The 27,656-nt window shown below is 32.1% G+C and overlaps 1 protein-coding gene across 1 annotated transcript in view; it reads left to right on the top strand.

Moving 5' to 3' along the window:
- The window catches only part of LOC138703394 (retinal guanylyl cyclase 2), a 1,174,702-nt gene that overhangs the window by 214,923 nt on the left and 932,123 nt on the right, over window positions 1-27,656 (top strand). The window contains exon 2 of the mRNA XM_069831228.1: window positions 27,149-27,189. The gene's annotated coding sequence lies outside the window, so the exon portion shown is untranslated. The remainder of the gene's footprint in view (window positions 1-27,148; window positions 27,190-27,656) is intronic.

Below are 27,656 nucleotides of genomic sequence, written 5' to 3' on the forward strand. Positions count from 1 at the left end.
CACTTCGGGTCGCGGCGATGTTACACGATGCATGTGCTTGTACAAGCAGTTCCGGAACTATGGAAGTGTTCCATATCTGCTCCTCGCAGACCAGCGGTAGAGTGCTTGTTTAATGATTCAAAGGTTGTGGGTTCGCGCCTTCTTCAAGTTTTCATTTTATTTTTTAATCGTTCTTTAGCGATGTAAATGATATTCAAATTATCATTTATATCCAGTTATCGTTCTTGATGGATATACGTTATTTATATTTTGTTATCGTTCTTTAGGGATATGAATAAAATTCAAGTCATCATTTGTATTCTGTTATCGTTTTATAACGATATGAATAATAATAATAATTATTATTGTATCTCCAGTGGGGGTTAGCCCTATTTTACATATGTATGTTAGGGCTATAGTTTTATACACAAAACAGATAAGCATAAAGAGAAATGGAAAAGAAAATTAAATTAGCTTACGCGATGTAAACAAAACATAAACAATCCGTAAATTAGGCATTGCGATTGCAAAACAAGTATCAGTTATCAATTTGAAACATACAAAAACATTAACAACACACATACGTAACACTTCTATAACACAAATATGCAGCTTTCCATACCATACATCATAAATTAATACACAATAGTCACACAAACACAATCAAACTATAATTACGACATTGCGACGACATCAAGCATCCCATAACTGACTCACATACATAACAAATCAAGCATCCGTTGCAACACATACACTTCAACATAGTAACCACACTTTTAAAAGTTACAAATTTGGCTCCAAGAAGAATAAATAGGACACTGTTACTAATTACTATTCTTCTACAATTTCTTAAATACATCTGTAATAAATCTGTGAAATTCCGATATGAATAATATTCACGTTTTTTATATTGTTATCGTTCTTTAGCGATATAAATAATATTCAAGTTATCATTTACCCTATATTCTGTTTTCCTTCATTAGCATTATAAAATAATATTAAAGTTATTTATATTGTTATTGTTCTTTCGCAATATAAATAATCTGTATTTTATGTAGGTAATTATTATAACACAAATAAACATCTTTCTTTGTAAAATAGGTTACTTTATTTAGATAATTAAACACGTATTATATAATATCTTATATTAATTAAACAAACCGATATTTATCATTTATATTGTGTTATCGTTCTTTAGTGATACTGTATAAATAATATTCAAGTTATTTATATTGTAATCGTTCTTTAGCGATATAAATAACATAAATTTAATATTAGGTTTGGAAAAATCCAGTTGCATAATACTGGTATTAGTTTTTCTTTTTGTATTATTACATTATACTATCTTGAACCACAATAAAATGAAAAGGAGTAACGAGGAATTGAACCTGAGACGTTGACATCTAAATTCCGACGTTCGTCCGCTGAGCTACGAGGGCAAAAGTGTGGAAACATTTTCGGAAAAATTGGCCCAATCACACTCTAAGATTTTCTGATGATTCGTAGAAGCTAGTCCAGGATGCAGGGGGCAAAGGCTAATTGAGATTTCCCGATCTCTGATAGGGTCAAACATCCTGATAGAATTAATATTTAACCCTTGCCGTGACTTTCGGTGAAGTCCGGAGGGCCCAATTAGTCAAATCCACTCTCCTCATCTCCACGCTTGGGTCCCCTGGAATTTAATAAGATGCGAAAGAGATAGTGGTGTGCGGAAAGCAACGGGATGTTACCGCATTTAGGCCTATCCTTCCCAAGAAAAACTGCAAACATGAACAAAGGAAGCTTTAAATAGAAGAAGAAGCATCTTCTGCGGACCTCTGGAAAAAGAACTAAGGAAGAGACTAGTGAAGTACTTTGTGTGGAGTGTGGCATTGTTTGGGGAAGGAACATGGACATTAGACGAAATGAAGAAAAACGAATTGAAGCATTTGAAATGTGGATGTGGAGAAGAACAGTGCGTGTAAAGTGGACAGACAGAATAAGAAATAAAATTGTGTTTGAAAAAGTGAGTGAAGAAAGAATGATGCTGAAACTGATTAGAAAGAGAAAAAGGAATTGGTTGGGTCTCTGGTTAAAAAGAATCATAGACGACATTAGGATATGTGGATCATATGCGGAGACTAAGAGGAAGGCAGAAAATAGGAAAGATTGGAGATTGCTGGGTTTGCAATGAAAGACCTGCCCATGGACAGAACACTTATGTATGTATGTTCAGAATGCCTGGAATATCGTGTCTAAAAACAGTCGCTATTTGCATAGACTTGTCAATTCCATGCCCACTCGATTGCAAGATGATCGAGATAAGAGGAATATAGACTAAATATTGAATTATGGCTTTTTGTTTTGTTTTTTGAACGCTTAATTGTTTGAATGTTTTAAGGCCGACGCCAGTAAATTTGTTTTGTTTATGCCACGAAAGATATTTTTATTGAGAATAAAATCTTTTTTCTTTCCATTTGCAGCTACAATATCATAATGATAAAGTCATGGCATAATATGTTAATGAACCTGATGTTAATTACTAAAATAATCGTAAACGAAAAAGGAGCCATTATGTATAGTTAGTCTCTCTCAAAAACAGAACAAAAAAGAACATAAAAAGCACGTGGTTGTAGTCGAACGCAGGACCTCATGAATAAGAGGCCTGAACGCTACCATTATGCTATCGATAACACACATAATACTTCAATTATAACTGTAGATATCAGGCAACGTGGTCCAACAACATGTAACATCGCCTGTCTCCGAATTGTAGCGAAGATACCCGAAGGGAACTTTGTTCCAGGAGAGCGGCCACTTTTTCTTTTGACAGCTGTACAATCAAGAATTACATATGTTATTTGTCGATTTGGAAAAACATATGATATGGTCCCACACATTAAACTTTCGGAATATTTGGGAAGAGTTGATATTTCAAAAAGTTTAATTAAAGCAATTCAAAATTTATACAGACATTCTTTGGGAAGAATAAAAATAAAAAAATAAGGTATCAACTGAATTTGGTATTATTAAAGGATTACGCCAGGGATGCTGCATGTCTCCAATATTGTTTAAAATTTACCTGGAAGAAGCTCTGAAAAAATGGAAGAAGAAATGTAGGCATATGGGTGTTTTGGTTGGCGACAAAAATATATATACTCTAAAATTTTCTGATGCTCAAATTATATTAGCAGAAGACTATGATGATATTGAATACACGAGCAGAAAACTCATTTAAAAAATATGAAAAATCTGGATTAAAATTTAATTTTTAAAAATCTCCTTATATGGTTATTGGGGGAAAGAAACAAAATCTGATACTTGAAAATAAAGGTGTTATTAAATATAGTAATAAATACAAATATTTAGGTGTTACAATCATAGATGATGGAAGAAACCATGTAGAAATGAAAGATCGTTTGAAGAGAGGGAAATATACAATATCCACTCTTAATCAAGTATTATGGGATAATAAAATCAGAATTGAAACTAAACATAAGATTTATAAATCAATTGTGAGAAGTACAACTTTATATGTGGCAGGAACCTGGCAATTGCAAAACGCATTCAAAAATAAATTTTTGGCCTTAGAAATGGATTATTGGAGACGATCAGCAGGAATTTCAAGAAGAGATAAAATTAGAAACGATATAATCAGAGAGAAAATGGAAGTTAAGAATGATATTGTAGAGGATATTTTCACAAAACAACTTATATGGTATGGGCATATGATGCGAATGAATACGGAAAGATTACCAAGGTTGGCATATGATTGGACCCCAACAAGAAGGAGAAAAAGAGTAAGACCTATGACAACATGGAAAAAGGGCATTCTGGAAGCTATGGAAAGAAGACAATTAGGAGAACACCTATGGAGAGTTAGAGGGGAGTGGTATCTTGCAGTGCGATACATTTATCATTGACTGTAAATTAATATTTGGCTGTCGGAAAATGTCAAAAGGCATTGTAAACTGACAAATACATATGTTAGAAGAATAACGGTATTGCAAATTGGAGTTACCAAATTAATTTTTTCAAATCAAATATCTATGGAAATAAAAACGCTATTGCTCATTCTACATCGAAGGTAGAATTGAAACATAAAAGTTTTTCTCTAACGAAACCTAAAGATAAAAATTGAAAACTGTCCAAGTTTTGAGAAGAAAATTGAACTTAAACGGACTTAATAGGAGAAAAATACCGAAGTTAAAGAAAAATATAGAATGCTTTCTGCGTCTACAGAAATTGATAAATCCATCTGCAATATGATCTTCCTAAATCTGTTATTCTTCATGGTTTATATTTTAATAATTCCTTAGGTAAACGGTTATATGACATCCCATGGACGAGTTCATTGATTGATATATTTTTATTTCTTCTACTATTTCCTCTGTATTCCGTTTGTTTCAAATTTCGTCGTTTTCGATTCTCTCTCTTAAAGTTAACTCCACTTAAAGAAAACAAGAATCATTTTCTGTCATGTTGGAGAAAAGTCTAATATTCTCTTCCCTACATAACAGTTGGTTTTGAGATTGTTATGATATCGAATTTGGATTTATTTTCTCATCTTTTTTTTTTAAGTTTTTTTTTTTTTCAGAATTCCATGCAATCTGCTATATTTGATTAAATTTCTCTCAATGTTTTTCTGATGTTGAAAGTGTCAGTAATTGTCTTATTAATCAATATGTTTCCGCTGGTAAATCTTTAATGCCATTGATTTAGTTTTATGTTTTCAAATAGTCATGTTATATTATGTGGGAATGGATTTTAATATTAATATATAGTAAAATACAAACCACGTAATAATATAACTTATACAAATATAAAAAATACGAAAGTACACCAGCATGAGACTACAATTTTCAACTCAATTAGCTTAAAGAAAAGACAAAACAATAAAATAATTTTATGTGTGTTCAGTGTACTTATTTCAGGATAAGTCTAATTAATACATTATATATACTGAGTCCAAATTTTCTACTGTGTTTTAATTCAACAGTTTTGTGATTTGTGGGTGTTTAGAAACAAACTGTAGTTTTGTTTCATATGGTATTCATGAGGATGAAATTTAAATTTATTGTGATTTTTATGGAAGTAAATCAGCAACGTTTAGTTTCTTTTTCTCTTCCCTGAAACCAAACGTATAAATTTATTTAAGGCGACACTATAGTGAAATAATGGTGAAAAATTAAGAAAATCCACTTTTTTGTTTTGTTTTTATGTTCGTAATTATACTTGAACCTTCTAGTTTCATAATATGGTTTGAATTTCTATTTGAGAGCCCGTCAAATTGTGACACGTGAATTTTATTTATTGTAATATAGAAAAAGGACTTTGCAAAATCCCGGTCGGGGCAAGTTATCTGGTTGAGGTTTCTCCGGGGTTTTCCCTCAACCCAATATGAGCAAATGTTGGGTAACTTTCGGTGCTGGACCCCGGACTCATCTCACCGGCATTATCACCTTCATATCATTCAGACGCTAAATAACCTAGATGTTGATACAGCGTTGTAAAATAACCCAATCAAATAAAAAAAACTTTGCAAAAAAATTCAAAATTGTCCCTGTGGCTATACAAACAAACACCGTTCTAATCCAAAACCTTCACAGTTCTAAGGTACCAGCTCATGTAATCAAATGTTACCAAACTTACGGTACGTGAACGAGTTGAGAGAAATGTTTTTTATGTTTTTTTCTCGACTTAAGTAGTTTCCTGAATTTAAAAAGCTCTTTGCACAATAGTTATTGTAAGATTGGTCTGAAACTTCTCGCAGAGGTCTATTAAATGTTTGTAAATAAAATTTAATTAGCATTTACATGAAATATGAATATTAAGGTCCTTCGAGACAATATTCATGTTGCAATTTGATCAACATATGCTGTAATGATAAATTAATGAAATTTAAACATTTATTGTGTCTCTCTATTTAGACTGAGCTCAAACGGCTAATTCATTTTTAGTCCCATGACTATTTTCAAGCTTTTGACCGAATATAAACTAAAAATTTTGGAGACTTTGTCGCAAGGAGCCCTTTTAGTCAACACAAAATATAGTCTATTTAAAAAATACAATTTCAAAACTATTAGCCTGACGACACCAAACTCTGAACAGATTATGTTATTGTAAGTATGATAGTTTAAAATAAAAAATTCTTTGATGAAAATTGTAGAAGTTTTAAAAATCACATAAATGTCCCCTTAGTAATTTCCGTTTTCATTGGTACTTCTCCCGCACTGCATTGTATTCTTCATATTAGCTTGCTTTAAACAAATTTTAATCGATTATTTGACTATTATTAATTGCGAAATTATCTAGAGTCTGTGGATTTAATACGAGGATTTTGTATCAAATTATCTGACATTCGTCTTACTGTTAGAGAAAATTTCGGAAATAGACCTAAGCAGGATTCGAACCTACGCCCTACCTTAACTCTGCACCGCAAGACTAGCCCGCTAACTGCTTAGCTATGGCCCTGATCCACTTGAGAACGCAAGCTGTATTTATCGTGTTATGATATAACGAATCACAAGATACTAAAATATGTATTAGAATAAAGAGTTAAACATTTTTCTCTTAAAGTAATTTATTCGAAATATTTATATTTTATAATCATAAAAGCCTACATGTTCTACATTTATATAATGAAGAAAACGCTTGTTTTAATTGTAACTGAACAAAATATTTGTGATAATATAACTTGTTTCGTTATAATATTATTTTATACCTGTATGCACACTTCACAATTTTCTATTATTTAGAGTTTTTTAAGTTTGTAATATCCCCCAGAGCACGTTTACTAAATTAAATACAACGATATTCTGTAAATGTTACGCAATTTAATTTAATTTTCCAACCGTACTCGTATACATTTATTAATTTTGTCCTAGTTTTTCTTCTGAAATTTATTATTAGTATTACATTTTTAATCGCAATTTTTCTATCGACCATTCAGGACTTGGGGTAGTCACATGACCTTATATTATTTCAGACTATTCAGTATGTTCAATACACTACGGGCAATTCTATAAGTTTTAAATTTGTCTAATTTCTGCGGTTTATTATTATTATTATTATTATTATTATTATTATTATTATTATTATTATTATTATTATTATTATTATTATTATTAAATATCAAAATATATGAATACAGTAAACTAATTTAGCCATAGGGATATCATGTGTACATTTATTATATCAGTATTGTAGGCCTACAAGAAAATACATATAATACAAAATGTAGAATAGTTACATTAACACTCAAAGCGGCAAGTTTGGATCAATTTCATAGTCTATTATGAATACATATGCAAAATCGAAAGTTAGAGCCCATTCACAATGAAAATATTTGCATTAACTCGAAGCCATTCTCTGACGTGAGCTTTGTGGTCTTCAGAAAGGTTTCGCGGGACCCATCGTGCACATACTTTGTGAAAGCGCAACCACTCAATAACATAGCTGTTCCTGTGACAGACCTAAGTTAGCGTCGTGCATTACAGGCGCTATGTTCGGTTCAATTTTGTCGAGTATGATCAAGTTCGATATTCGCAGATGTTTGCTGTGCAGGAGGAGGTCTGTCGTGTTTGTTCGCGTTGTTATAAAAATATTTGCTACTCTCACCCCTTCATGTTCTAACCGCTTAAGAATTTTAGAGCAGATCTTATGATTAGTTTTTCATATGAAATAAAACCAGTTTTGGCAAGCTGTTTAGACTAAAAAAATCCCTAAAATATTTCGTATTTTTTCTCCAGATTCAAATAAAAATCCCTAATTTGAAAATATAATAAATTTCAACGTAAGAATGAATAGAAATCTTTAGTAACATAAATTATAGTAACAAATAGAATACAATATAAATATTAATAGACTATATTTGCACTCATTAGTCCTTTTGAAGTACTCCAAAGAAGGGGAACTTGCAAGTTTTCATTATAATTTTTGGAATGTTGAAACATTAATAGTTTCTAATAGAAATAAAACTTTTTGTATTAAAGTTTATTTGCTTCAGTTTTTTAGTAGGTTATTTTACGACGCTTTATCAACATCTTAGGTTATTTAGCGTCTGAATGAGATGAAGATGATAATGCCGGTGATATGAGTCCGGGATCCAGCACCGAAAGTTGCGCAGAATTTGCTCATATTGGGTTGAGGAAAAACTCCGGAAAAAACCTCAACCAGGTAACTTGCCCCGACCGAGAATCGAACCCGGGCCACCTGGTTTCGCGGCCAGACGCGCCAGCCGTTACTCCACAGATTGGACGCTTCAGTTTTAAAGGGAAGATTAGTTTAATTGTCAACAGATTCCCAGTTGATCTAGTCACGCACACAGATCTATAATTTTCTTACTTAATCTTAAATAGGCCCATATTATATGAACTCAACTCAACCAATACAATTTCTTCGTAAGGAAGTTTAGTGGAGGAAAGGGGAAGTCCTCACTTACAAATACACTCACACGACTGTCTTATCCAATCATCTTCCTGTGAGAAAAAAAAGCTGTGAATTAAGCAACCAGGAAAGAACAGTCATATAATCTGTGGAGACACTTTTTTTTCTCTAAGAACAATGAGGAGTATGATAAAGATGGAACGCCATCTATTTGTTCTTATTAGGAAATATAATTCTAAAAAATATTTAACTCGAATTTTAAATATATAAAACCTAAAACAGAATATGAAAAAAAAATTAAAGATTGAAATCAAGAAATCTTCCTAGAAAAAATGAATTTAGAATAAATTATCCCTATATCCCAAAATGGCACTCAAATTCACTAGAATAGGGATAAATCCTTAAGGTTGGCAACACTGAATAAGACGAAGTTTATAATGTCTTGGTTGCCTCCCTCATGTTTGAACATTGCAGGACACTAACCCAACGTAAATTCCGCTACAATTGCAATCAGTAGACCGGGTAACTCATGCAATTGCATGCTTTTACATATTCGGTATATTGAATAAGTCAAAGTGGATCTTTGATGCATACAAACAATTGTTCTTCCTCTGACACATATCTTCAAGTGAGATGTACTGCCTGATAATATATGTACATATCAGCCAGAACCTCAATCAGAGGAAAAAAATAAATTACCCAAGTTAAACGTTCCACGCATAAAGGCGAAGGAAGTTTAAAAAAGAATAGAAAGTTAAAATGGTATGAATTCAAATATTTATGTACAGTAGTGGCAAAAAAAAAAAAAAACGGACCGACCCTTGTAGCCAATTTTTACAGCCTTGTTAACTCCAGAGCACGATAGACTGGTAACTAAGACTTTCGTGGTTCGAATCCTGCTTAGGAAGGAAACTTTTTTTTATACTTATTCAAATTTATTCCCAATACTTTTCGATTGCTGGTAAAATTCATGTTCTGGGAATAAGTTAATTAAGTAGTAAAATATCGCTGCAATCTAAAAGTATTGGGAATTAGTTTGAATAAGGAACAAAAAAAGTTCTCTTCCCAGGCAGGATTCGAACCACGAAAATCTTAGTTACCAGTCTATCGTGCTGTGGAGTGAACAAGGCTCTGAAATCAGCTACAAGGGTAGGTCCGGTTTTTTTTTTTTGCCACTACTGTACAATTAGTGATTAGTACATATAAAGAAGAAGGAAAAATGGATTTAATAAAAATGATGACTTAACGACAATTATTAGCTATTTTATATTATTTTCATATATCGTATTATTATCAAACTAAAAAACCTCAAATGTACTTTTTACTGCACATACTTTAATTTGTAGCAAATATTTCAATAGTTTTTACTGCAAAAGTTGCAAGCATATTTTCGGGGCCTTTAATGCATTAAGTTCTATAGCCTTCTAATGGAATTCGCTGCCGCTGGACGTCAGGGGTAGTCTTATTGTTAGTCCTGAGTCATTTAAAATTAGCTTGTTTAGGAATGTTTTAAATTCACAGAATTAGTTTTTTGCAGCTAGAATTTTTTTTATATTCTTTTAAAATACCATAATTCTGTCGTCGATTTCCAAAAAGGGACACGTCCAAAATAACAGAGTGTTGAGAAATCGCAAAAAAATTATAACAGACTTAAAAAATTAAAATGTTCATGGATCCTGAATTTATGTATCTATAGTGATGTAATTAGAAAAAAATATATGAACATTTTACTTTGTTAACTTCGTTATAGTTTTTGCGATTTTTCAACACTTTGTTATTTTGGACATGCCCCCTTTTGCAAATAGACGACAGAATTATACTTTGTTTTTTCCATTAACATTAATTTCTAGGTAATTGTCATTGTTTCAATGCACTGCATAGTTATTATACACACTGTACTCTTCCTTTAGTTTTGTGATTGTATTCATATGCATTCAATCTTTATTCTTAAGTTAATACTTATATTACTGTATGTGCTTTGATCCTGGTTGAGTGGAAGGGAAGGCCTGATGGCCTTAACTTTGCCAGGAAAAATAACACTATTATTATTATTATTATTATTATTATTATTATTATTATTATTATTATTATTATTATAAGTCTATCATCAAATTTACAGATGATAAACGTTTTATGAACTTACTTTTGGGACGACCCTTGTGTTTGATATTACGCTACTTCGGTTAATGCAATATTGTCGTTTGTTCCCTCTCGTGTTTTTACAATCGAGAAGATAACTTCTTAACTGTCTTGAATATAATTATTCAGAAACCGCATTTTTATGAACATCTTACTACGTATGTGCTGTAAATTGCATTACTACGTAACATCCTAGACGAAACGTCATAAAAATTCAATTGCTGTCTCTGAAAATGTAATAAAAAGTATTTTAACAAAATTTACGATCTTTAAAGAAAGCTGTCTACGAAAGAAAATGTTATTAGCCTTTCTCCTTCTTCTCCCTTCAATAATTTTTAATGAAAAGGATAGAAGTGACTTCACTTTCGCTCTGCATATTGGTGTACCATAATACGCCAAAAAGAAACTCTTTTCCTTTTAGTTCTGGCCTGGTTTTAAAACTCATCACAGAGCGTACTTTATCCTTTATTCGTAGATCCGTGTTATTATATATAAATATTAACTGATCGTCATGACAGTTTTAAGCCATTTCGAGCAATTTGATTGGCTGAAATGGTCATGCCGCATTTGAAACAAACTGAGCATGGAGGTAACAACATATTTTAACGTTCACAAAAAACGTGTAAATATCAGTTTCTGAAATAAGCGGACCACAGATTTGGAAAGAGCGCGAAAAATACTAAAAGGACCGATCCTTAACTAAATTTCGATAAGAACGGCACAATGTCCGTCTTTGATACTAGGTTCATTTCTGAGTAAACGAGCGCTTAGATACAATAAGCCTATTCGAGGTCGCGGTCGTAGGCTTTGGGACCTTGTTCATACAAATCGAAAAACATACTAATTGAAGTAGCAGGAAATATATAATGAAATATTGTACTCGCCAAACGTAGACGACGCCAGCAAACATTCTGATGTGGGCAGTTAAAAATGTTAATTTTTTTTCCTTCCACCATGTTAATAATGTCGAAAGAGGTGCTTATACAAATTTTGGCCACTCGACCGCAATTACGAGGACAGTAAAAAATAAGTTCGCCAGGGACCGTTAACAGAGAGAAAATACAATTTCATTGGAAACATTTATTGGAACAGACACAACAATTGTTGGGCTATTTTTTTCAGCATACTGTATTTTCCATCGGAATTGAGACATGTTTCATATTATGGGATCGACAGAGAGGTGCAGACGGCTGTCAAACTCTAATTCCGATCTCAGGCGGCTGACTTCTACGACACAAGGATACAAAAATTAATCCCATGGTATGACAAATATCTCAATTCTAGTGGGGGATATGTTGACAAATAGCGCAACAATTGTTATATCTCTTTCTATAAATCTTCCCATGCAATTGTGTTTTTTTTTCTATAAACGCCTCAGGGAAAATAACTTTCTGTACGGCCTCGTAATTGCGGTCGAGTGGCCAAAATTTGTATAAGCGCTTCTTTTAACATTATTAATATGGCCGAAAAAATTTAACATTTTTATCTGCTCCCATCAGAATGTTTGCCTGTCAGAGGAAAGGAGTCAAAGAAGTCACATCAACATGTTCTCGATGTTTATGTTATGCAGTTGGCCGCGTCCGATGACTGAATTGCTTTATAACAGCGTTACCAACATAGACGGCCTCAGCCCGAGTAGAGAGGTCAGCTTATCTTGCCGCAAGAGATAACTACTAACTTCTCTGTTTAAAAAAAAAACATCGTACTTGCCTCAGCCCAGCGGCTGGGCTAATTCAGAGTCATAATGTGACAACGCTGCATAACTAACAGGCATGCACTGTATGATTTATTATGGCAGAGTAGTGTGAGTGAGGTCGTCCAAGCTTGGCGAGAACTGTACCTGAGTTTATTTCAATGGCAAAAATCGCGGCTAGTAAAGTAATCTCCATATACATATCCACTCAAAGTCAGTGTTGTAGCCACCAGCAACTTGTAGGACTTTAGTGGTAATGGACTCGGAGTATAACAAGCTTTCCGATACTTTTCTGTTCAGGTTAGATTGCTTGTCCTAAATGAGTTTGTGAGATTTATGCACTTCAATGTGTTTATTTGTCTTGTTTCAGTATCAAAGGGCTTACTTCAAGTACAGAAAAGAAAATCCGAGTAGATGTGAAACAGAATGTTTGTTTCACGAAATCAAACCTAATGCGTTTACAAACGATTTCGGAGCATCTAGGTGGATAGTTTTGCTGTGTAAGGAAGCATTAAAGCAAATAGTGCAGACTGCAGAAGTGCATTAGTGGAAGTTTCCCATTTTGTGCAAAATAAAACTATGGAGTAGACTGGAAGGGAAAGAGTTGCACAACTCGGTGTTTTAAAATGAAATGTTCTTCCTACTCTTTTCTTCTACTTAAGCTGTTCTCATTTTCTTGTGTCCATTTATCTCTCTTTTCCTCTGCTTTCTGCTACAAGATGATGAGGACGTAAAGAATTATTATCATTTGTAATAATAAGATTTTTATACTTTGCATTTCGATGATGTTCAAATAATTGTGACCCAGAGATACGAGGATTCAAATTAATTAATTAATTAATTAATTTATTTATTTATTTATTTATTCATTCATTCAATGTTCCGCCCAAGCAGGTATTTCACTGCAAACCCAGCTTTCTCCAATCTTGCCTATTTTCCGACTTCCTCATTTCTCCTCATATGAGCCATATATCTTAATGTCGTCTATGAATTCAGAATATATTGTCAAGGGAATTAAAATACTTGTAACAGTTTATTCATTTAATTTGGCAGAACTTAGCTTTGCACATCTTCTCTTCCGTCCAGCCAAACTTTAATTGAATACAATTCCATTACAATAATATTTAGAACGTACAACAATACTATGATAATGAGTAATAATATTACATAATAAATGTATAACAATACTATGACAATGAGTAATAATATTACATAATAAAGTACAACAATACTATGACAATGAGTAATAATATTACATAATAAATGTGCAACAATACTATGACAATGAGTAATAATATTACATAATAAAGTACAACAATACTATGACAATGAGCAATAATATTACATAATAAATGTGCAACAATACTAAGACAATGAGTAATAATATTATATAATAAAGTACAACAATACTATAACAATGAGTAATAATATTACATAATAAAGTACAACAATACTATGACAATGAGTAATAATATTACATAATAAATGTGCAACAATACTATGACAATGAGTAATAATATTACATAATAAAGTACAACAATACTATGACAATGAGTAATAAAATTACATAATAAAGTACAACAATGCTATGACACTGAGTAATAATATTGCATAATAAGTGTAAAACAATACTATGACAATGAGTATTAATATTACATAATAAAGTACAACAATACTATGCCAATGAGTAATAACATTACATAATAAAGTACAACAATACTATGACAATGAGTAATAACATTACATAATAAAGTACAACAATACTATGACAATGAATAATAATATTACATAATAAAGTACAACAATACTATAACAATGGGTAATAATATTACATAATAAAGTACAACAATACTATGACAATGAGTAATAACATTACATAATAAAGTACAACAATACTATGACAATGAGTAATAATATTACATAATAAAGTACAACAATACTATGACAATGAGTAATAATATTACATAATAAAGTACAACAATACTATGACAATGAGTAATAACATTACATAATAAAGTACAACAATACTATGACAATGAGTAATAATATTACATAATACAGTATAACAATACTATGACAATGAGTAATAACATTACATAATAAAGTACAACAATACTATGACAATGAATAATAACATTACATAATAAAGTACAACAATACTATGACAATGAATAATAATATTACATAATAAATGTGCAACAATACTATGACAATGAGTAATAATATTACATAATAAAGTACAACAATACAATGACAATGAGTAATAACATTACATAATAAAGTACAACAATACTATGACAATGAATAATAATATTACATAATAAAGTACAACAATACTATGACAATGAGTAATAACATTACATAATAAAGTACAACAATACTATGACAATGAGTAATAACATTACATAATAAAGTACAACAATACTATGACAATGAATAATAATATTACATAATAAATGTGCAACAATACTATGACAATGAGTAATAATATTACATAATAAAGTACAACAATACTATGACAATGAGTAATAACATTACATAATAAAGTACAACAATACTATGACAATGAGTAATAACATTACATAATAAAGTACAACAATACTATGACAATGAGTAATAATATTACATAATACAGTACAACAATACTATGACAATGAGTAATAACATTACATAATAAAGTACAACAATACTATGACAATGAATAATAATATTACATAATAAATGTGCAACAATACTATGACAATGAGTAATAATATTACATAATAAAGTACAACAATACTATGACAATGAGTAATAATATTACATAATACAGTACAACAATACTATGACAATGAGTAATAACATTACATAATAAAGTACAACAATACTATGACAATGAATAATAATATTACATAATAAATGTGCAACAATACTATGACAATGAGTAATAATATTACATAATAAAGCACAACAATATTATGACAATGAGTAATAACATTACATAATAAAGTACAACAATACTATGACAATGAGTAATAATATTACATAATACAGTACAACAATACTATGACAATGAGTAATAACATTACATAATAAAGTACAACAATACTATGACAATGAATAATAATATTACATAATAAATGTGCAACAATACTATGACAATGAGTAATAATATTACATAATAAAGTACAACAATACTATGACAATGAGTAATAGCATTACATAATAAAGTACAACAATACTATGACAATGAGTAATAACATTACATAATAAAGTACAACAATACTATGACAATGAGTAATAATATTACATAATACAGTACAACAATACTATGACAATGAGTAATAACATTACATAATAAAGTAAAACAATACTATGACAATGAGTAATAACATTACGTAATAAAGTACAACAATACTATGACAATGAATAATAATATTACATAATAAATGTGCAACAATACTATGACAATGAGTAATAATATTACGTAATAAAGTACAACAATACTATGACAATGAGTAATACTATTAAATAGTAAGTGTAAAAATAAATAATAAAAATTATAGGCCTATAAGAACAGTTTTCAGAACATGGAAGGAATGTTAGTAGGAGGAAGAGGAATAAAGTGTGCAAGATTTGCTGATGATATGACGTTCTTAGCAGAAGAGGAGACGATACTAAGAACTTATGCTAGTGGAGCTAAATGACAGCTGTGAGCAGTATGGGATGAAGATAAATGAAGATAAAGATAAGACCATGGTCATAGGAAGAAAAATAAAGGTGAACTTACGAATTCTAAATGAGGCAGTAGAGCAAGTGGACAGCTTCAAATACTTGGGGTGTACTATAAGCTGTAACATGAGCTGCTACCAGGAAGTGAAAAGGAAGATGGCAGTGGCAAAGGAAGCTTTTAATACAAAAACCATCTTCTTCGGAATTAAGAACTAAGGAAGAGACTAGTCAAGCCCATTGTATGGAGTGTAGCATTGTATGGAGCAGAAACATGGACATTACGACGAAGTGAAAAGAAACGAATAGAAGCATTTGAAATGTGGATATGAAGAAGAATGGAACGTGTGAAATAGACAGACAATAAGAAACGAAGCTGTGTCAGAAAGAGTGGGTGAAGAAAGAAAGATGTTGAAACTGATCGGGAACAGAAAAAGGAATTGATTGGATCACTGGCTGAGAAGAAACTGCCTATTGAAGAATGCACTGAAAGGAATGGTGAACGGGAGAAGAGTTCGGGGCAGAAGAAGATATCAGGTGATAGACGACATTAAGATATATATGGATCATATGCTGAGATTAAGAGGAAGGCAGAGGAAGGGAGGACTGAAGAATGCTAAGTTTGCAGTGAAAGACCTGCCCTTTGGCAGAACACTATGAATGAATGAATGAATGAATGAATGAATGAATGAATGAATGAATGAATGAATGAAGTAGTTTTAGTCGAACAATAATAGACCTTGATAGACGTAATAATAGATCATATTAGTAGTATCACGAAGTAATCCGAATATTTAAAAATTATTATATGCATAAGCACAAAACTGATTAAAACATTGAAAAAACTACTATCGGTAACGGAAATTAATTGATAAATGTTTCCTTAGTTTATTCTTAAATTCGTTTGATATCTGCAATCTCTGACATTACTCTGTAGTGAATTACAAAGTCGAGGAAGAGTTACAGTGAAAGAAGAAGAGTATGAATATGTTCGGAATGTAACAAGTGGAAATTATCATTAAATGTGCACAAGAAACAAGATATTAGTTATATGGTTAATTTATGAATCAAAACAAAGTGTAATATTGAAAAATGAAATAATAAAATTCTTGCAGTGATACAACATATTTACGAGTTAACGCTGTTAAAATGGAGCTGAAAATGAAAGTAATTAAAGTCATAAATAATTAAGAAAAAACTTGCCATTACTACGTGTTTCAATGGAATACTACAGTGTGTGTGTGTGTGTGTGTGTGTATAACGCTTTTATGTGTATTTTTAGACTAATGTGAAGTGGACAGACAGAATAAGAAATGAAGCTATGTTGGAAAGAGTGGATGAAGAAAGAATGATGCTGAAACTTATCAGAAAGAGGATAGGGAATTGGTTGGGTCACTGATTGAGAAGAAACTGTCTCCTGAAGGCTGCACTGGAAGGAATGGTGAACGGGAGAAGAGTTCTGGGCAGAAGAAGACTTCAGATCAGGCTTGCAGAACTGGGCGACAATTGTGGCGTTCCGTCACTCAGCGAATACGTCACTCACCCCTTCCTTCCATCTCCGCGTCATTGACTTGGTAGGGGAGGGGATTTGTATTCGGTGTCCGTCTTATGTGATTGCGTACGAGCCACAGATATGTTATTCAACGCCGGTGGACTGTGGACGGGGAACCAACTCTTTCCCCATGCTTTCCACCCCTCTCTCGCCAGTTCTGTATCCCTGCCAGTGTTGCCAATTCAGCGGGTTTTCCGCTAAATCTAGCTTTTTTGGATAACCGTCTCGCGGGTAAAATTATATTATCCCGCTTAGCGGGAATACTAGCGGTTTTTAATCTTTAAAGTTTCTGGAATGAAATTCATATTATCATTATAAGCGGCTTTCATAATTACATTTAATTCGTTCAGTGTGTGTTTTGTGAAATAATGGATGTGTTAATGTAGTGATAATTCCATATTATATATGTTACCGTTATTAAATCCGTCAAAACCAGTTTCAACTAGTAAAAACTAGTTTAAGTAAATAAAGATAGATAGAAATTGAGTTTTTGTATAATCTAGAATCAACCAAACCTGACCTGTCATTGATTCTAGATCTTACGAAAATTCGCTTTCTATCTATATTTTAAAACTACTGTAGTTTTTACTAGTTGAAACTGGTTTTGTCGAATTTTGGATTTTAACGGTAACATAGATAGACCTATATCGTGCAATAAGAATTTAAATATGTTGTGTCTGTGATAAAAATGTTCAAAATTGCTTTATAGCGCCTCATTGGCAATGATAATAATGTGCAATATTCGTTACATTGGCGGGTGGATGCTCTATCTTGACTATTATTATTATTATTATTATTATTATTATTATTATTATTATTATTATTATTATTATTATTATTATTATTATTATTGATTAGAATCTAGAGATATTTGTTAGAAAATCTCGGGTTTTCGAAAGCCATCTAGCGGGATTATACGAACAACCGTTGGCAACACTGATCCCTGCATCAGATAATAGACAGCATTCAGTTATATGGGTCATATGAGGAGACAAAGAGGAAGGCAGAAAATAGGAAAGACTGGAGAATGCTGGGCTTGTAGTAAAAGACCTGCCCTTGGACAGAACACTATGAATGAATGAATTAATTCCACAATTTTAAGACTCCAGCTAGACTATATGCTCATAAGATTTAATGTTTTATTTCTCCTCAAATAAACGAAGTGCAACATTTTTATCACTCTGTACAAACGATTGTAAAGGTGGAGTTCTCATGACATTCATTTTGGAACTCGAGTAGGTACTCTCCCCGGCGCTATCACGCGACTCTGGAGAGCAGTTGGCAGTTTTTTTTTTTTCGATCACTTCACTGCAGTTCTCTTTAGTCGCGGGGTTTTAACTGCCAATAAAAGGAAAGACAAGCAGAGTAGCCTATAGTGAGGTGTAGCAAGCAGTGCGTGGCCAGGTCCCCCATGACCAACTCAAACAAAAGTACTTGACCTCGTGCTGGAAGGAGCAGCGCCTCTCTCGAAGCTGCAAATTACTTCTCAAGTGGCTGCAGCAGGCTGTGACATGCGCGTCCAAACTACACACAACGCACAGCCTCTTGTAAATTAATATGTAGTACCTGCTAAAAGGCCACTTTAGGTGTTCAATTTCATACGGATCTTGACTTACCTCTCTGGCATTATAATAAATTCTCAATTGTTCTTGTTAAATTTACCTATATTACTTTCATACGTTTTATCAACAGCAATCTCACTAGAGGTTTTGATTTATCGATAAATCTGAGAGTGGAACACGAGCAGATTTATCTAGAGAAAATCAAAACTCGAGTGGGATTTAATTGACTATTACACGATTAGAAGAAAGTATATAAAAATTAGAAGTAACAAAGTACTCCAATACAATAAAATATTAATTGGCTTAAGAAAATACAACTATCTTCAAATGTATTATTGTACAGGGACATAATTTTACTTTTACTTCAATTTTTATTGTACCTGAGTTTTTTAATGTACTTCACTCCCACCCTCTCTACTAGTAAACGTCCAGCTGTTCTCCATACAGAACCAAGCGTATAAGTCAAAGTCGCCTTAAGGTCGTAGTAAACACAAACAGTATTGAGTTAGTGAGTATAGTACGTTCCAGAACTATGTTCGCGTTTTCCAGTGATGAAAGAGTTTTTAATATTGAATCATATTTTCGCACAGGTAGGCCTACTGTAGTCCGTTTGCCTACGTCGCATCCCGATTTTCCTCACCCGCAACTGGTGAAAATAACTTAAATAAAAGTATTTAACTGTCACGTGATTTCCCCCCTTTCTACGATCCTGCGACATAACCACTTGCAAGGACAGTAGATAGCATCTCTGAGTAATTTTATCTTTGCGGGTCGGACAGAACTGAAGATTGAATTTACAGTACGTAAGATACTCTTTTATATAATAGGTATAGAATTATTTCAACATGAGTTACTAGTACGAAGGCCGAAACTGGCAATTGGAATTAGTTGCAATAGTCTATAGTGCAATAATATGCACAAAAGAACTGAAGCCTGTATCTAAATGAACGGCCACCATTTTCTAAAATGTGTTTAAGTATCCATATTATGATCATTTTTCAATTTAACTTCATCCTCTATATTGTACGCTAATGTGCTGTAGACAGTATAATATACACTGCATAAAGAATAAGTTCGCATGGATATCTCAGTTCGTGAGTAAAAACACTTTTTGTTAACTAGCCGTACCCGTGCGCTCCGCTGCACCTGTTAGAAATAAATATAAAGTAATTACATAATTAAAATAGGACGTTTGATCCAGGGAACAACTTTTACAACAGCGCAAGATAATCTGCTTCGCTCATTACCCAATTTTTTTTGCATTGCATTTATTGCATATATATTTAACACGATTCAATTGAGCATAGTTAAAATTTGAATTATAAAATAATGGATTGCTAACCTAATGTACTATTACTGCATACTAAATCAATACACTCTCGTTGTTCGTTAATTCTCTGAGATTAAAATGAGTGTAGGTAAGTATTATTTTAAGAAATACAGAAAACGAATGTACAAAATAGCCTATCAAATTTTCTGTGCATAAGAAGCTATTTTAATCTTACCTGTCCTCGATTTACTCAGACGTTACTGTAATAACATTATAGCATTATGTCCATCTAGAGAAACTACACTTTCCAATGGTGAAATAATAATTAATTATACAAATCGGTTAATTTAGCTTCTGATATTACTTCATACAAACACAGAAACATTCTCTGTAGGCTATGTTTAATAGCTTTCGATTGTTGATGTCCAAGGCCCCTGTTTCGGTTGTTGTCCAAGGCCCCTTATATAATTCATTGCACCGTCTTAGATGGCGTTATTTTAATTTTCAAACTCATTTATCTCATTAAATATCAGTCCTATCAAAATTTTGTAAAGAATAAAACTTATCGGAAATAGTTTTTAAAGAAACGTTTGTTATATAACATTTTTCACAAAAATCAATAATAAGCGATATATTTCGATTTATTTAATTCAGGCCTCCTTATAACCCCCCCTTTTAAGTAAAGTATTTTGAATGCCATATAGCCTAAAATTTAAGTTACAACGAACTTAATTTATATTCCAATTTTCATATAAATCGGTTCAGCCATTATCGCGTGAAAAGGTAACAAACATACAGACAGACATACAAACAAAAATTTCAAAAATGCGATTTTCGGTTTCAGGTTGGTTAATTATATATGTTAGGACCAATTATTTTTGGAAAATCGAAAATTACCAGAAACATTTCGGCTACAGATGTATTATTAGTATAGATATAGATACTGTACTGTATTTTGATTAAACAAAAACCTAATGAAAATTATCAAACTCAGAATTAAGATATCTTCTAGTTTATGTAAATGGATGAACTACTTTTCTTCCCTCCTATACTTAGTAAAGTGATTTGTTTGTATTTTATGCCAGAATCTTCGAACTTCAATCATGGGAGGGGGTAACAAACGGTGTTTCCGGCTATGAACCATTAATCCAAAGGTATAGCCAGGGTTAATATTAAAAATGTTAGTAAAAATAAAATGATGTCCCTGTACTATCTCAATATTACGCTAGATGGCAGTAGTGTTTTATGATTATGTTTTCTTGTTATCAGTTGAGCCAACTATGGAATCTTCATTGAACCCTGTGAACGGTTACTAGTCAAGAAGGCTTTGTTGATTCAATTTTATTTTTATTAAAACATTTGCATTCCACTTCAATCATCCGGATCCCAGTAATCAACGTCACTTGACTGATGATTTTCAATAAATCTTAGTATTAAACAATCTCTGATACGTGACTATTCATAATATCATATAGCAGAAGCTATAACATTACCTAAATAATATAAACAAGTGTTAGAAAAGTTTTAATTAGGGATGATAAAATAAACAAGAAACGTTTTAATTAACGATGATGAAATAAAAAATAAAAATGAATCATTTTAAAAGAAACAGTTATTGAAAATACAATTTTCAAATTTGAATGTTTTAGTGCTTGGTGGTTCAGTTGATGTTATATTGGATGTGTGCGTAAAAGAAGTGAACTCGTTGATGTACATGGTGTATTCCTCAACTTATTCAGTATTTCCGAAGGTGCTCTTCATTTATGACTAGTGATCTTTATTAATTCTTGTTCTTGAATGCCAATGGGAGTCGTATTTGTAAGTCCTGTGCATCGACTGGAGTGGTTTGTAATTTTCTGTTTTTTGACGTCCAGACCAGTGCAGTTTGAAATGTTGGCAAACAAAGAAACAAATGCTAGGGTAGTGATAAAAATAAACAAATGCTAGGGACGCGATAAAATTGAGGGATAAGCAGCCATGATTGGTTGAAAGACGTCCTTTCTTACTGTTTTATTGGTCAAAAATAGTGTGACGTAGTAAAAGTGTAATAGTCTTAGAAAACATTGTAGTAGTATTCAGATATAATATAAGATTAATTATTGAATAAATTTCTGTCTAAGTGACTTATCAATATTTAAAAAACAGCAACAAATATTTAGACATATAAATGATTAATTGAAGTTAATAATACGTTGCAAACGTTTTCGCCTGTTTTGGCATCTGCAGGCATATGTTCAAAATATCTCTCATGTAGTACATTGACAAATTTTACTGATTTTGGCATATTCATTAAATAGATAATAATCTAAAAAGCAAACATATTAAAACAATACATGAAGATTAAATAAAATGATAGTTTCGTTAATTATTGCATTATTCAATTAATTTACTTGCTCAGTGGTTAAAACCAAACTAATATTCAAATCTAGTTCAATTTATGCACATAATTAAAACAATTATTAATACATATAAAAAGATTACAATCGTTTTTCTACTCTTGTACCATTTTCGTTAACATCTGTTGGTATGAAATCTCCTGATTCACTATCGTGTTTAAAAATTCATACATCGAAATTGTTCTTCTAATACTGTAGTTGTAACTGTCCTATTCTAAATGAATCTCCTCAAGTTAAATATCTCAGAATAATAATCGACCAACATTTACGTTGGGATAAATATGTTCTTTTTCTGTGCAATGGATTAAGAAAAATTATTCACTATTTTGTCATCCTACAAAATTACTTGACTGTCCATACTTTACGACTAATTTACCTCGCATTAATACAAGCTATATTACAATACGGCATTATAGGATGGGGTAGTGCTTATAGTACCTCTTTCATGCCAATAACTCTGCTACAGAAAAGAATAATAAAAATATGCCTCAATAAACCTCTTGATTATCCTTCAGAGCTGCTGTATTCAGAATTTTAAGTATTTGACTTCCATCAAATTTATAACAATGTAGGCTATTACTGCATTTTGTACACAAAAATCGAAAAATATTTAATTTATATTCACATAAATATAAAACCAAAAGATCAGACAACATATACTTGACAATACCTAAATGTACCACAACTGCAGCATATAATCACAGTAGCAACTGCGGTCCAAGGCTTTATAACATGATAGTAGATAAATTCCCAAACATACAATTTGCTAATGCTCCTTACTTGAAAGATCTATTAAAAATTGCTGTTAGCAGAGAAAATTTATAGTTCAATTACTGTGATATCTGTGCTTTTTCTTCTTCTTTCTTCTATTACGTTTTACTCTGTTATTCAATAAAATGTCTTAACATTAACTTACGTGGAATGCCCCTGAGCACGAGTATGTAACTTACTCTTTCTGAGGGTGCCAGAGAGTTCTTATATTAAAAATCAATATGTATCTTTGTTCTGGCAATTAATTATTATTATTATTATTATTATTATTATTATTATTATTATTATTATTATTATTATATACATTAAAACAAGTTCAATTTTTATGTATTATTGCAAATTAATGGCTTTTGTCGTTGTTTATCATATATATCAAACCTTTGTTGTTTATTAAAATTATAATTGTGGCAAAGTGCTATGATCATATTATTCATGTTGCGATTAATCCCAATAGGCGTATATGTATGGTCTGAGTAGACGTCGGAATTTATTCAAATTGATCCTTCGACTTAGGTTGCAAATTAGATCGTAGGTATAATTACCTAGGGTATTTATTAACTGGAAGTTGAGCCTAGTCGTGATGTATTTCGTTCTGTAATAAATGTTGTATCGTAAGTATTAATATAATATATTGACGGAAACTTATTCAATAAATATTCTTATATTAATACGTCTTACTTTTTATTTCCTTTCAGTGTTTCATCTTATTATTAATCTCTCTTTCTTCCTTCGGTACGTTTCTTCTTGTATTTATTTTTTTCCTGTTTTTTTAATAGGATATCTTTTCTTGCCCATCTGTATGTTTCTTATTTTTTTATTTACATTGCTTGATTCTTATTCTGTTCATTTGTCTGCTCTTCTACTCGCTTACCTTTACGTTCGCTTACTTTTCTCTCCATTCTCTTTTCCATTTGCTCATTTGACTTATAACGCCTCTGTTCGAGCTTCAAACGGTGGCGAAGCTAAGGTGTAAATACTGCTTACCTTATACTTGTACCTTTTCATAGATCAGATGTTTCTCTGCTTTTCTATCAAAAGTTTTTGTCACACAGACCTCACAAGAAGATGATGACCACTCATTTTCACCCCAAATAGAATACAGGCAAAACAATGTAGCTATTATTTTATAAAATAAAATACTCGGAGATAGTTTGCTTTACAAGCTTTCTTTTATAATTTGATATTTTAAAGACTGATGTACAAATATATTACTGTTATATACAGTCTGATTCGTTTGGGTATGAATAATATGAATTTATTATTATAAAGCTATTACGATAGTAGGGAAAATTTCTTCCTGGTTATACTGTGATTAAAAGATGGGAGTTTCCATTATGACAATCATCAATGCATAATCTGAAAAGACAAATGAAAATCGTAGATGACCAAAATGGCTACTAAAAATCAACAGCGGGCACAATGTGTTCTTTGGTATGCTAAATTTGAGAGTATTAAAATTAAAAGGGAATTTCGACGTGAGTATGGTGTGCGTAATTTACCTAATTACGACTCCATATTGTTGTGGTATCAAACATTTGTAGAAACAGGTTCTGTGTTAAAAAAAAAAAAAAAAAACATGCAGGAGGTCGCAGACGAAACCCAGTACGAGAAGCAGCGATCTCTAGGCTTGGTCCGCAAACTCCCCAGATCTAACCCCTTCTGACTTCTTCGTGTGGGGTTTTGTTAAAGACATTGTCTATTCACAGAAATCCAGGAACATTGATGATCTAAGAGTAAAAATTACTCAAGATTTTCAATAAATCACGCCTCTTATGTTACAACGGACATCGGCTGAATGGTCCACACCTGTGGAGTAACGGTTAGCGCAGGGCCGGGCATGAGAGCGGCTCCATATATCCGGCCAGAGCTGCTCTCGCTCCGCAAGGCACTTCAATTCCAAGCCAGAGCAGAACGCTCACGCAGTGGCGGACTCGCATTACAGCTACCTTCCCTGCATTAATATAACAAGAGCCACGGTTGTTCTAGTCATTCGGTCTGTTAGTACATAATAGTTTATAAGGATATTACATCAATCTATTGTACAGTACAAACTTTATAACACTCTTATTAATTTAATGGAATAAACTTCGCTCTATGCACACACACACAAATCATTAGGCTTATTTACATAACCCATACGCACATACTGCAATCTCCTCACCACTGTTCTACGAGACAGGCATATGGCTTCCACTTCCCCTACTTGCTGTGGACAGAGTTCACCTGCCAATATAATTAAACATCGCTTGCTGAATTTACCTTCGTTGATTGAATGTTTTCAATTCCCTTGCAATTTCGTGGAACATTTTGTAGCTAATTCTCACTAATTGCATTATTATCATCCTGTTAATACATAATATAGTCTAATATATGATATGATATGATATGATATGATATGATATGATATGATATGATATGATATGATATGATATGATATGATATGATATGATATGATATGATATGATATGATATAATATAATATGACGACATATGATATGATATGATATGATATGATATGATATGATATATCATAAACTGTAACATACTATACTGTGATATAACATAATACTTGTATAATTTAAAATTATATATTACTAAATGATGCAATAATGCAATATAAATATCAAATAGATACTCTGATATAAAGTACCTGAGAAACATTTTAAGTTGTTGTATTAATTTATGGCGTTCATTACCAACATATTTGTCATATTCAGTAGCATGTTGTAAAGAATAATGCCGTTGGATATTGAACTTCTTAATCGGTTATATTAAAAAAAAATACTGCATTACTAATGTCATTTCGGAATATTCTGTGATACAGTATTTATCATCATCATTATCATATTCATCAGCCACTTTAATGTATGAGCGGAAGCTCCGTCTTCAAAGTTCGCCTCATATTGCAGAGTCACCACTGCACCGACACTGACTGACGTACAGTATGCATACGTCGCCACGCTCGCAGAAAGCGCTCTTTAAAGCACACAGCGCTCATTTCTCAGAATCACGTAATGTGCCCAGCCCTGGGTTAGCGCGTCTAGCCGCGAAACCAGGTGGCCCGGGTTCGATTCCCGGTCGGGGCAAGTTACCTGGTTGAGGTTTTTTTCCGGGGTTTTCCCTCAACCCAGTATGAGCAAATGCTGGATAACTTTCGGTGCTGGACCCCGGAGTCATTTCACCGGCATTATCACCTTCATCTCATTCAGACGCTAAATAACCTTAGATGTTGATAAAGCGTCGTAAAATAACTTACTAAAATAAAAAAAAAATGGCTGAATTGCATCACCGTTATGTATTGTGCAGGATGCGCAATGGGGGTCATGTTGAGCTCTGAGGAATCTCCCATCTTTAAGTCTTGTATGCACAAAGTTTCAACAACTAAAGTTCAGTAGTAAATGTTTTACGGTGTTTTTATTTTACCCATACCCAAACGGATCACTCTATATCTTCAAAGGTTTGTGAGATTTAGATTGTATCGAAATAAGTATACAGGCCTAGTGGAGGCATTTAAAAATAGGATAGACCTAATTTCTTTTTATTTGTCTCATATTTTGACAACTTTTATCATGGTTTTCGTGGTGGTACTGGCGATAAATATTTTGACGATGAATATGTATTGCGATAAAAGTAATTTCATCAATCTGAAATATTAACTTTGAACTTTAAAATGTTCACATTTCTATGTAATTAATTTCCTTTATTTTTCAGATTGCACTACGGTCATCGCCGTGTGTTTGCCGCAGCATATGGTGAGTACCTGAATTCTTTTAAAATCTGTGTGCACAATGATGTGTACGTATTGTTTATTCTGAAATCAAAAAATATGTTATAAATAATATCATCATGTAATTTTCTCCAAGTTCATAGTTTTGTGCTTGAGCAACGATATTATCTTTGTGATTATATATTTTATACTAAGCTACTAATATATTTCTTCGAACGTCCTATCGCTGGTGAATTCTCAATAGTGCAATAATTACATCAACATCTGGTAATACGCGCAGTCGAAATAATATAGTTATAGCCTACACTTGTACTCAATCACATATACATCACACAACATATCTATCGTCATTGATTTTATGAAACCTTCTGTGTGACAGTACAGAAGAGAATTTTATCAGGAGGAAGAAAAATTAATTACGGGAACACACCACTAAAATTACAACTTTTTCCTAATATTTTTTAAATCAAATTTTGAGAGAATATTTACAAT

This window comes from Periplaneta americana, chromosome 7, assembly GCF_040183065.1.
Source record: "Periplaneta americana isolate PAMFEO1 chromosome 7, P.americana_PAMFEO1_priV1, whole genome shotgun sequence".
Classification (NCBI taxonomy): domain Eukaryota; kingdom Metazoa; phylum Arthropoda; class Insecta; order Blattodea; family Blattidae; genus Periplaneta; species Periplaneta americana.